We start from the raw sequence: 11,988 nt of genomic DNA, 5'->3' as shown, positions 1-11,988 counted from the left end.
ATTGAGGTCTGAAGAAAGGAGATGAGTTTTCCCAACTGCACAGCAAACTCATGGCAGGGCTCAAAGCTCTGAGCTCCCTGTAATTGATCCCTTGAGCCAAGTTTCTATTTGAAATGAAACTCCTTCAGGCAATTAATTCTTAGATTCTAACCTGGCCTTGAGATAGAATGGAGGTAGAAATTCCACAGAGATAGACTTCAACTATACGTTATACAGCATTCATGCACATATACAAGTTAAATTATTTTTTATATGGCTCATGGACAAAGGTTTTAAGAAAAATCATGGCAGTGCCAGGAAGAGTGTTCTTTCTAATAAACATGAGTGGAACACTATTCCACATGGATGGGTGGTCCAACAAGTATTTCTGTAGGCTGTTCTTGTTCTAGCACAGATGTAAATCTAATTGGAACTGTTTTGATCCACATCTGGAATTTTCCAATGAATAGCCTGTTGCCTAATTGGCCCCTTGAGTTAGCAAATGGTTGCTATTTTGATGACTGGATTTTTCTATCTATGGCAACTTTCTACTTCATTCAATTAAACATATATTTATTGGGCAAGGAACAATGCTGGATATCAGGCAAGGCATGGAAGGAGAAAGAAGTTTAGAAAGATCAATAATATGCAGTGTGTTGCTTCCCAGAACATAAAGCCTATTTGTATAACTAACTAACTTAATTATAAGGCAAACAGAATTGGATGCTATAAAAGGCAAAAAGATCAGAAGGCAGAAGAAGAAATAATGAATGTTCTAACAGGACAGCAGGAGGAGGCAAATTATAAGGATTACTGAAGGAGGCAGCATTTGAGATGGGCCATGAAGAATGAATAGAATGTCAATAGATGAAAATGAAAAGGGCATTCTAGACAGAGGAGACAGCATAGCAAATACACCGATGGAAGTAGGACAAGAGAGTAAGTCAGAAGTAGGGGTTAGCATCAGACTGAAAAAGACCTTGGATTTGGTTCTGCAGGCAGTGGGCAGTCCACCAAGCACTTTAGGTAATGAATCAAGAGCTCCTCAGCCAGTCTGAAACAACTGGGTTTTTTCTAAGAAAAAAAAAAGAACTATCTTATTTAAATCACTGTATTTGGAGGCCTTTTTGCCATCCTTGAGTAGCCTCCCCCAACTAATAAAAACACCTTCATTTTACAAAGGAGGAATTTGAAGCTTAGGGAAGACAAGTACCTTAAGTACCTTAACCAGCATTGTGTTACCACTCTGTGGAAGAAGCAGAACCAGACAAGAGAATTAGGCTGGGATATTCCACTAGTTCAAAAAAAAAAATGTGATGATGATGATAGTGAAGATAATGATGGTCATGATGTTGATGGTGATGATGGTGAGGATGCTATTATGATAATAATTATGAAGATTCTTTGTTTTGATAGGCTGGTCTTGAGGAGGTTGCTCATATTCTTTGCATTTTTATATTTTTAAGGTAAAATCACAGAGCATGTAACCACTTTAATCAATTATCTATGGTGATAACTTCCCTAAAACTTAAGAGCAAAGTTACTTCCCAGACTAACAACATTTTATAGCATCATCTAAAAGTTACTTCAGAAAGACAGAACAGTTTATTAAAAATCACTAATGTCTTCAGGGTCTAAAGATGCAAAGTGTTCATTTGGACAATGAGAAATCAACATGCGTTGGCTCATGCTGTCCAAGTTTGTCACACTCTGTACGTGAGATGACTCATGTCGCTGAAACCCAGGTTTAATTAACATGCTTATTCAGTAGTGGTACTTCCATTCTAACAAATTAAATGTTTAAACAGCCAATGCAAACATTTATATCTGAGTCAAAATTGTTTGCACTCTGCCGGTTTAGGCATTTAATTTATTATAATCCTTTCCATAATGCATGCCTTGAAAGTCATTTTTTTTTGCTGAGAAGTATCATTAGTATTTCAACTGATGATATTGAATCTGAGACTGTCAGAATGTGATGTGAGAACTAATTTGGACTGCAGACAAGGGTGATAAGTGAGATAATAAACGAATCTTCATCTGTCCTAACTTCAACAATTGACCAGTTGATAACAATGACAGGTGCCAACTTCGAGCTTGACTTCTCCATAAATCTCTGCTTATGTAGAGAGATGCTACAATAAGAAGAGATAATGATCTTGAAAGGCTCTCAAACATTTGACCATAAGATCCTGACCTATTCCTGCCTGCAGATATTTTTTCAGAATATAGAATTTTGCTAGCTTTTAATAACTTTCCCTTTCCTGGGGCTAAAGAAAGTGAAATCCACTGGAAAGAAAAGCAACAACAAAAACTTTACTGGATCAGTGCTGATTGCACCAATAAAATATCTCAAGCAAACAGCTGAAGAAGCTGGACAGACTGATGCTCTAGGGTAATGACAGTTTGGGGCTCCAGGTGACCACCAGGTGGCAGGGAAGGTCTTCCTCACCCTGTGCATTGGCACCACTACCCCCCCTCACCCCCCAACTGCAAACCCCTGATGGTAGATACCCTGTCTCCTCCCCACCATCTCTCATGGAAACAAATAGGTTCACCCAGATCTAAAGAGTTGACACTTTCACATTTTTAATAAAGACAACTGTTTTATTGTGAATAACATGGAAACTGGAAAATGGTTGGAAATTCCCTTCATAGTTCTTGCTCGAAGAAAATGGAGCACTGTGTTGGAAGCAAGAGGGAAATATCAAAGAGTAACAGATGCTGGTCATGCAAACTCATTAAATCTCAGTTTCATCATCTATAGAATGAGGAGGTGGGCTCCTCTAATCCCTGAGACTTTACCCAGTGATTCTTCCAGACAGAGAGTACAATGGCTGAAACTTACTGTGTGAGCAAGAAGGGGTGGGTGTCAGGGATCAGCAGTCTGTTTGTTGCCATGTGCCAATTAAAGTCACCAGAAACTAAAAAGCTAGATTCATTCCCTCTCTGGCTCTTCAGGCTACCATTTCCTGCTTGGAAGTCTTTCACGGTGTTCAACAAAACATTCCAGATTGTTTATACCCAGAGATTGAATTATCCAGAATTAAACTCGATCAAATTTCATGAGACTATATCTGCCCCAAAATTGGCTAGTGGAAGGAGGAAATAGTTGAATTCAGCCATTCTGTTGCAAAGCAATCAGCTCAGGTCAATCCAGCCTTCTTTGTTTTTCCAAATACTTCAGGTTGTTTAGACAGACACAGGAGAGGTTTTCTCTGAGGGACAGCTTCAGGAACTACCCATTCAAAAGTGCTCTGAGAAATGAGAATGGATGCCTGCCACCTCATCACATGTTTATTGTTTAAATGATGGAGGGTTAATTGAGAAACAAAAGACCAAAATTCTTTCTCAGTGAACATTCATGCTGAGGCATTTTTGCAATCTTTTTGTCTAAGGATTGTAATTAAATGAGGTATTAACTTTTAAAAAAATTAAATATAATAATTATTAGCATTAATTAAGTATTTTTTATATTCCAGGCAGTGCATTAAATGCATTTTAGGTATTGCCTCATCAGTTCTCATTACAACCCTATAAAAAGAATTTGGCACCTCCCCCATTTTATAGAATGTAGAAACTGAGGTGTAGGGAGATGAGGTCACCTGCCCAAGGTCATGAGGCTGAAAAGCTCAAATGCACATCAGTTTGCAAAGTCCCAGCTTTTAAAGGTGATTTATCCAGCTCAATTCTGTTTTTAGTTTTCTCATAATCCTCAAGGATTAGCCCTCTTTTTCTAATGAAACCTGAGGAATTAAATTTCTTTAATATTTATAAAATGTGACTAACTCATTAAACTTTGCAGTGGGAAGCCCAGACTTCTTGTGGTGAAAAGGATTCTAAGGATCACTTAAGGTAGTTCTTGGTTTTTCTGCCATTTACATGAGAGGGCTGCTGGTTCCAGGCTCTGTCTCAAACATGCCACTGAAGGAGATTCTCTTGAGGTTCAGGAATCTACCCTGTCTTAGTCCATTCAGGCTGCTATAACAAAATACCATAGGTTGGGTGGCTTATAAACAACAAACATTTATTTTTCACAGTCCTGGGGGCTGGCAAGTCCAAGGTCATGCTGCCAGCAAATTTGGTGTCTAATGAAGACCTTCTTCTGGGTTGCAGACTTCAGAACTCCCACTGTGTCCTCATATGTCAGAAGGTGGGACAGAGCTCTCCTGCAACTCTAAGAGTACAAATACTATTTGTGAGGCTCCACCTCATGACATAAGCACCTCCCAAATGTCCTACCTCCAAATACCATCACATTGGGGTTAAAATTTCAACATATGGATTTGGGGAGAACACACCCATTTGAACCATAGCACACCCCAGTGGCCTCTGCTACCATGTAAGTGTCTTCCCTCTTAACATTCAATGGGCACAGAGAACAGCTAACTACCACGTTCCTTCTGATACTAAACTTGAGGACTATCAAGTAAATACACAATTCTTCAGCCAGATATGATGTCCAGAGGTCCTCCAGTCCTGTCTTCTGCTTCCAGATAGAGACTGTATAATGGAAAACAAATCACAAATATTAAGGATAATCATTAACTTTTCAGAACACTCACTAGATTGCAATGGACTTTACCTATGGTAACTCATTTCACAGTAAGAGACCAAGGTATACAACTAGAGAGTGGTGAAACTGGGATTGGAATCCACTGTGCTCTGAATTTAATTTAAGTCCCTGCTCCCTCCCTGTGGCCTGGGTTGGTATAGAAAAGACAGGAGAAGGAACCTGCAATACTAGACTCAGGGCAAAGTGTTGAAACAGGAGACTGCACAGGTACCTGAGAAAACTGACATTGTTTTTTAACTCTGAAATCTAGGACTTGGATTCAAAAAGGATAGTTGAATTGACAATAAGGCAAGAAAGCAGCAAGTTAAGAACAAATGGACCAGCTGGTGTGCATTCTGCAGAAATTCTGTACCAGCCAGGAACTTTTTCTTCCATTCTCCCCATTATGCATTCAGCATTAGGCTTCTGTTTTATCTTCAGCATGTTAGTATTACACATTTATATTTTGCCAGTTATCTCTTCTATTAACCTGGGCACTCTGCAAAATGGCTTGTCATTAATAATGTGAACTGGCTTTTTCAGTTAAGACAGAAAGAAAGATATGAAATTGAAGGGATTGTGTTATCTAAGAATTTTCAAAGAAGTGTTTAGAGAGAGAGCTTCTTAGAAATATCTAAGCAGAGAACATCAAATCTTTGACAAAATATATATTAGAAATATTGCTTAGAGGACTTTTAGGGAATAAAGTCTACCAGAATGCATTGCTTCAATATTTCTGACCGACTTTTAGCAGCCACCATATTAGCATCTCATAATCACATTCATAAATGCTATTGCCCAAGTCACAAAGGCATTTAGATGTGGATATTGAGGATATTTTTGTTCAGGGAGGTATTTTTAGCTTTATTGTTTGGTTTGCTAGACTACTTTTATAAAGAGAAGCACAGAATTTTGGAATCAGGCAGATGAGGAAATTGGACCCCGGACAGCCATACTCCCCAGGTGACATGGCACAACACACAGCAGGTCTCAGAGCAGCTGCTCAGCTCCTGTCCCTCCCCAGCCCCGTTATGCCAGCTGTCATGTTCCGCAATAGGACAGAACCAGAGAAAAAGGAGCATCAGAGGGATTAGTCACATTACCTCTGAGCCTAGAGAGGAGCATTCCATGATGGTCATCATCACCCCAGAAAAGGGCAAATAGAATTGATATAAGGAATCTCTGCAGACCAGGGGCTGCAGCTGCAGAGGGCTGAGTCAGTAACTGACACTCCAGGGGCGGAGAACAGGCTTGGTGACTGGCTTGGGAACAGAGATTTATATGAAAAACACCACTTATTAGGAAGCTCTCAGGGTCCCCTCAGGAAGTGAGGGGGGAAAGGATGGGATGTGGGGTCAAGGGAGCCTTCAGTGTTAACGCCAGCTCTACCTCTCACCCTCTCACTGCCTGAAACCCATCTCACTTCACTCTTCTGAGCTTCAGTGCCCCATCTGCATTTTTGTGTGCTTCCAATCCCTATTGTAACAGGGTGCAGTCAAGAGAGGGACTCCAAATAGGGATTTGTAATGGTGTCCAGAACTCAAGGTGTCCAGGAAATATGAGAAAAATATACAGGATGTCTTCACCGCTCCCCCCTACAGGTTTGAGTTGAGGGAAGGGACACATGGAGCAGGGCCATTGAGAGCTGTTTTGCATAGCAATAGCTTTGCAGCTAACCTCTGACATGGTCATTTTAACATATCTATAACCTTTAACTGGTTTCAGAGATATGTTAAATAGCTATGGCCATGCTTTGAGCCAAGAGGATGTAAATGACTTCCACACAAGATGTAAATGGTAGGCAACTTCCCCTGGTTATGGGGCCCGCATGAGAGCTTGAAGATGATTGGCTCCATGCCATGGGGCCACACCTGCCCAGACTTACGATCGCAGCCCAATAAAGCTGGAAAGATACAGGAATGCTGGCAGGTGTAACTGATTGTAGGAGGAGTTGGAAATGGGGCTGCAGAGGAAGATTGGTACCAGGATTTAAACCCAGGCATGGCAGCCATTCAAGGGGAGAACCATGCAGCTTTGGCAGAGTGGGGACCCCTGCAGCCTTGGCAAGAGTGAGGATGATGTGGCTTTGGGGTGCTCCCTTTTGCCACATGGCTTAGGAAGCAGGAGAGACTTTGCTGGGAAGAAAAAGGGTGAGAGGACTCCTGCTGGTGGACCATGAGAAGGTGCCACATGGCTTTGAATTAACTGGAGATCATGGAGGTGACACAGCTGATGGTGCTGGGAACCTGAACCAGGGACTTCTACTTCTCTCCTGAGATACAGTACCCCAGACTGGGCAGAGGGAGAAGTAAGGACTGTGTGCATTTGTGGGTATTCTAAAAAACTCTAGTCTGTATACCTTTTAAGTAAATAGTAATTCCTTTCCTTTTCACAAATCTCTGGCATTGAAAGATCTTTCCTCTGGTGACAGGCATAGAGAACCTAGTTGGGGGGGGGGGTCCTTTCAGTAATAGTAGTATATTGTACATCCACCTTGGCTCTGTTCTGTAACACTATGAGTATGTAAATTTTAATAGTGACCGTGGTTTACATTTGTAAGTTCTTTTAATGCAGTCAGCAAGTAGTCAACCAACCATGACTTGCCTTCTTCATTCACCTTATTCCAAGGACACAAGCAGCAAGCTCTGATTTAGGGAAATGGGGCCTAAGCTTGGATTTCTACCACTAGAGGTAGCCACAAATTATGCAGTGTCAGCCAACATCTGCAGCCTAAACTTTCCATTCCACTAACCAGCTGCCCTGCCTATGTTTAAGTTAATTCAAATACCATCCAATCCAGGGAAACACACTGATGCTATTATAAGGGAGGCCCAAGGCTGACGGAAAGAATGCACCAAATAGCCCAAACAGTGGCTACATTCTGCATTGTGGAGGGGTGGGCCTGCGGAGCCATCTGCCTCCAGCAGGCTTGAAGAAGCGTGCCACACTGCTGGGTTTGGGACCCCAGCAAAAGACAGCTGGCTGCCCTTCCCAAAGGCACACAGTCCACCAAGACCTTGTCAAAAGGTCAGCTTACCACAAAGGACCCAAAGAGGGCCTTTTAGGAACACACCTGCTATCAAGGTAACTATGTCATATACCAGATCAACTACCACAATAGAGAGATCTCAACTGCAGAGCCTGTCTGGAGGCAGAAAAGAGGCCAAAGGGAGCACAAAGCCTAGATGAGAGGCCCAGAAACTTCACACACTAGGTAACCCCTGGTTTTTTGTTTTAAAAGATAAACAGGTATATGAAAATGTTAAGAGTTTGAGCAAAACTGATGCAAATCAGGGAGCATCCAACCTAGCAGATAGAAAGGAACTCTAAGGAGTGGTACAAAGTGGAAGACTTTTATAGGCAGAAGGGAATATGAACAAGGAAGTTATATGAGGCACAAAGAAAAAACCAGGTTGGTTATGGCAAAGGTATTGCTCTTTACAGGACAGCAGGGTCCATGAGGCAAATGACCTAACAGGTACTCTAGTACTGGTCAGGCAACTCCTGACTGGTTTAAAATTCTACTTCTGGATGAGCTGAAGCTATAATTAATTAATTCTCTATTTGGTGACATGGGGCTTAACATATGCAACTCTATTTTGGGCCTGTTGTCTTGTTTTTAACAGTTGTCATAGAGGATCATTTCTCTGGTGGTGTAAAATCTGCAGTCTGTTTACTAAACAAACTGGCCTATAGATTGGTTAACCTCCCTGGACCTCAGATTTATCTTCCTGAGCCTCAGTTTATTTCCTCAGTCCTCAGTTTACCCCCCTGGGCCTCAGTTTTTCTCATAAAAGTCAAGCCCTCAATTACAAAATTTGTTGGTTTTCTTTCAGCCCTAACACCAGAGGTGTCCCTAATTCTAAGCAGAAAGAAATGCACAAATAGTAAGTAACCTAAGTAACAAGTTACTTTGAAATATTAATCAATTGTGCTTTTCTTACTTACGGCAATTCTTCTTCTTCAGTCAGAGGAATTCATATGGCCTTGGGGAGAAATAGGAATGCTTTAGTGGGAATGCAGAAAAAAAATATCTTTTTTGCCTTCAAAGTAAGCTGTTAGTGAAGCCTCTAGGGGAGCTGGAAAGAGGGTTTGTGTCATAACGATGAATTGAAAAGAAGTGGCCTCCAGGTGAGGGTTACCTGGACTGGGTTGGGGCTGAGACAGGATTGGATGCCAGATGAGGATGAGAGGAAGACACCAGGCCTGGTGGGAAAGGAGCAGTCATCATGAGCATGGACCCAACCCAGGCAGTTTCACAGAAGCCAACCCATATTTGACTTCTATCTTCAATCACACCCCACACCCCTTCCATTGGGAAATCCTGTTCTACCTGCAAAATGTATCCAGTATATCACTACCTCTTTCCACCTCCATAGCGACCACCCTGATTCCAGCCACCAGCACCTCTCATCTGAGTCATTAAAGACCTCCCTCTGGGCCTCCATGCTTCTGTCCTTGCTCCCTTCAATCTATTCCCAGCACAGCAGCTGTATACATCAGTCAGATCATGTGACTCCTCTGCTCAGATCCTCCAACGGCCCATCTGATGCAGTGTCAAAGCAACACCTTAAGACAGCCTCCAGACTCTGCTATGATTTGGCTCCTGTGACCTCTGTGACTTCCTGTCCTTGCTGTGTCCTGAACATGCCAGCCAGACTCTCACCAAGGGCCTTTGCACTAGCTCTGTCCTCTGTGGATGCTCCTCAGATACCCTTATAGTTGCCTGCCTCACCGCCCCGCATTTCTGCTCAAGCTCAGCTTCTCATCCTATTGCCAACTGCCCTCTAAACACTCCTGATTCATCTTGACTTGCTCTACTTCCCCTCTTTACATAGCACTAAGCACCTTCTAACATACTATGCAACTTAAGAATTTGTTATATTTAGCACTGATCATCTATCTCTCCCACCGGAACTTAAGCTTGATGAAGATAGGAATCTTTGTTTTATTCACTGATATTCAAGTGCCTGGAGGTGCTCAGTAAATATTTGTTGAATGAATGAAGGAAGGAATCCCCACCACCAGAGCAGTGTCTATGGCTGATTGGCCCAAAAGTCACTGCTTGGCAAGAGCATTGCATCAGCAGCTGTCTATGGACATACAGTCAGCAGGACAAGGCCACACTAGACCCCAAGATTTTTCTTAGCCTTATCCCAATTTGCCCTCTATGAATACTCCCTCTTTAATTGTTCAGGAGGCTGTGGCAGTGAGGAAGGGAGGCTTAAGGACTGATAGCATCTTTTTTGTACTAGTTTGTGCAGAAAAACTTTACTGAATGTGGAAACAGATAGTGCTTAGGGCTGCAGAGAAATTTTTAAATGAATTCACATCAGAGTATGTAAAGAACACTTACAAAACAATAAGAAAAATACAGAAAGCCTAATAGAACAATTAATTCAGCAGACACTTCACAAAAGAGGATATTCTAGTGGATGATAAACAGCAAAGCTGTGCTTTGGTCATAAGGAAAACAAACGCTAACTAAAACTACAAGGTGATACTGTTACCGAACAACAGGAGGTGGTCCGAGGGAGGGGCAATACAATATTTGACCCACCTAGGGATACCCAAATCTGCTGTACAACAGGGGCCCCTCCCAAAAACCAAAATACTAAAATCTACTGGGCCCTTCTGTCCGCCGCCAATTGGAAACACATCTCTTAATGCCAGAGATTTGTGAAAAGGAAACAAAATGTTTATTTAATGCTATTCAGGCCTAATGCCACCACTAAAATATCAAAGTCCTTTAGGGTATACACCTACACCCACACAGCACTCCCTTCTCCCACTGTCCCAACTCCGGGTACTGTAAATCAGGAAAAGAGCACACGTCTGTGTTGCAGGCCGCTGGCACCGTCAGCTGTGTCACTGTGCAGGCAGGATCTCGAGTTAATCCAAAGTACTGTGGTACCCTCTCATGGTCCACTGGCAAGAGTCCTTTGTACCCAGTTCCAGTCAAAGTCTCTCTTGCTTTTCAGGCCCCGCGGCCAAAGGGGGCACCCCAAAGCCGCGTGGGCCTCTTCTACCAAAGCTGCAGGAGTCCGCACTCCACCAAAAGCATGTGGCTTTCTTCTTCACCTGGCTGCAGGGATCTCCATTCTGGCAAAGCTGCGTGGTTCTTCCCTTTCACCTGGGAAAGAGGGGGTCCGCACCCTGCCAAAACCAAGTGGCTCCCTCTTTCACCTCACCAAGAGGGGGTCCTCACTCTGCTGAAACCGCGTGGCTCTCTCTCTCTGGCCAAGCGGGGACCCTTCATGTCTCGGAGCCAGTCTTTTCCAAGCTCTCACCCAGGCCATCTCACTCAGGAGCGCAGCCCCTAGTTTCCATCTTGAGTCCCTCCTCACTCAGGAGTGCAGCCCCTAGTTACATTCTGAGTCCAAGCCCTTCTCCCTTCGGAGAGCAGCCCTTAGTTCCCATCTTGAGTCCCCTAGTTCCATCCTCAGTCCCTGCTAGTTCCATCTTGAGTCCCCATCCACTCCCTTCTTCTTGGCTCCAAACTTGGCCACTGCTATTTAACATATCTATGAAACCAGTTAAAGGTTATAGATATGTTAAATAACCATTCCTCCAGAGGTTAGCTCCAAAACTGTTGCTATGCAAAATAGCTCTCAATGGCCCTGGCTCTATTCATCCCTTCCCCCTGGCGGGGGGGGGGGGGGGGGGGGGGCGGGTGAGGACATCTTATATGTCTCTCCAATATTTCTATACACTTTGAATTCTGGACACCTTTCTAAATCTTTTTTTGGGGGCCCCCCTGGCTGCACCCTGTATCAATACCACTATACATAACCACATGACAAAAACAAAAAGCAAGAAATTAGCAAGTGTTTATGAGAAAGCAGAGCAACTGGTATTCTCTACACTGCTAAAGGGAGCATAATTGGTACAATTACTTTGGAAACCATTAGAAAGTATCCTCTAAAACGGAACGTACCTTATGACCCAGAAATGTCACCCTTATGTATATACCCATCAGAAATGCATGTGTAGCCCTGGCCAGTGTGGCTCAATTTGCTACAATGTCATCCCATACACCAAAAGGTTGGGGTTCACTTCCAAGTCAGGGCACATACCTAGGTTGTGGGTTCGATCTCTGCTCAGGGTGCATATGGGAGGCGACCGATCCATATTTCTCTCTCTCTCCCAAATCAATAAACATATTTTTAATTTCTTTTTAAAAAGAAATATGTATATTCACCAATGGACCTGAGCTAAAACATTCACAACAGTACTATTTGTAACAGCATAAAACTGGAAACTACCTAAATACCCCTACACAGTAAAAGGAGTAAATAAATGATGTTTTATTTGCAATAGAATGCACATACTGCCTGATTCTATGAGTAAATTACAAAAGCAGGCATAATCCATCTGTGGCAGTAGAAGTCAGGATGGTTGTTGTCCTCGTGAGGGAGTGATACAGGGTGCAGCCAGGGGGGCCCCCCAAAAAA

The sequence above is a fragment of the Artibeus jamaicensis genome, unplaced genomic scaffold, assembly GCF_021234435.1.
Source record: "Artibeus jamaicensis isolate MK-2021 breed Jamaican fruit bat unplaced genomic scaffold, CSHL_Jam_final contig_415, whole genome shotgun sequence".
Classification (NCBI taxonomy): Eukaryota; Metazoa; Chordata; class Mammalia; order Chiroptera; family Phyllostomidae; genus Artibeus; species Artibeus jamaicensis.
This window is presented reverse-complemented; position numbering follows the sequence as displayed.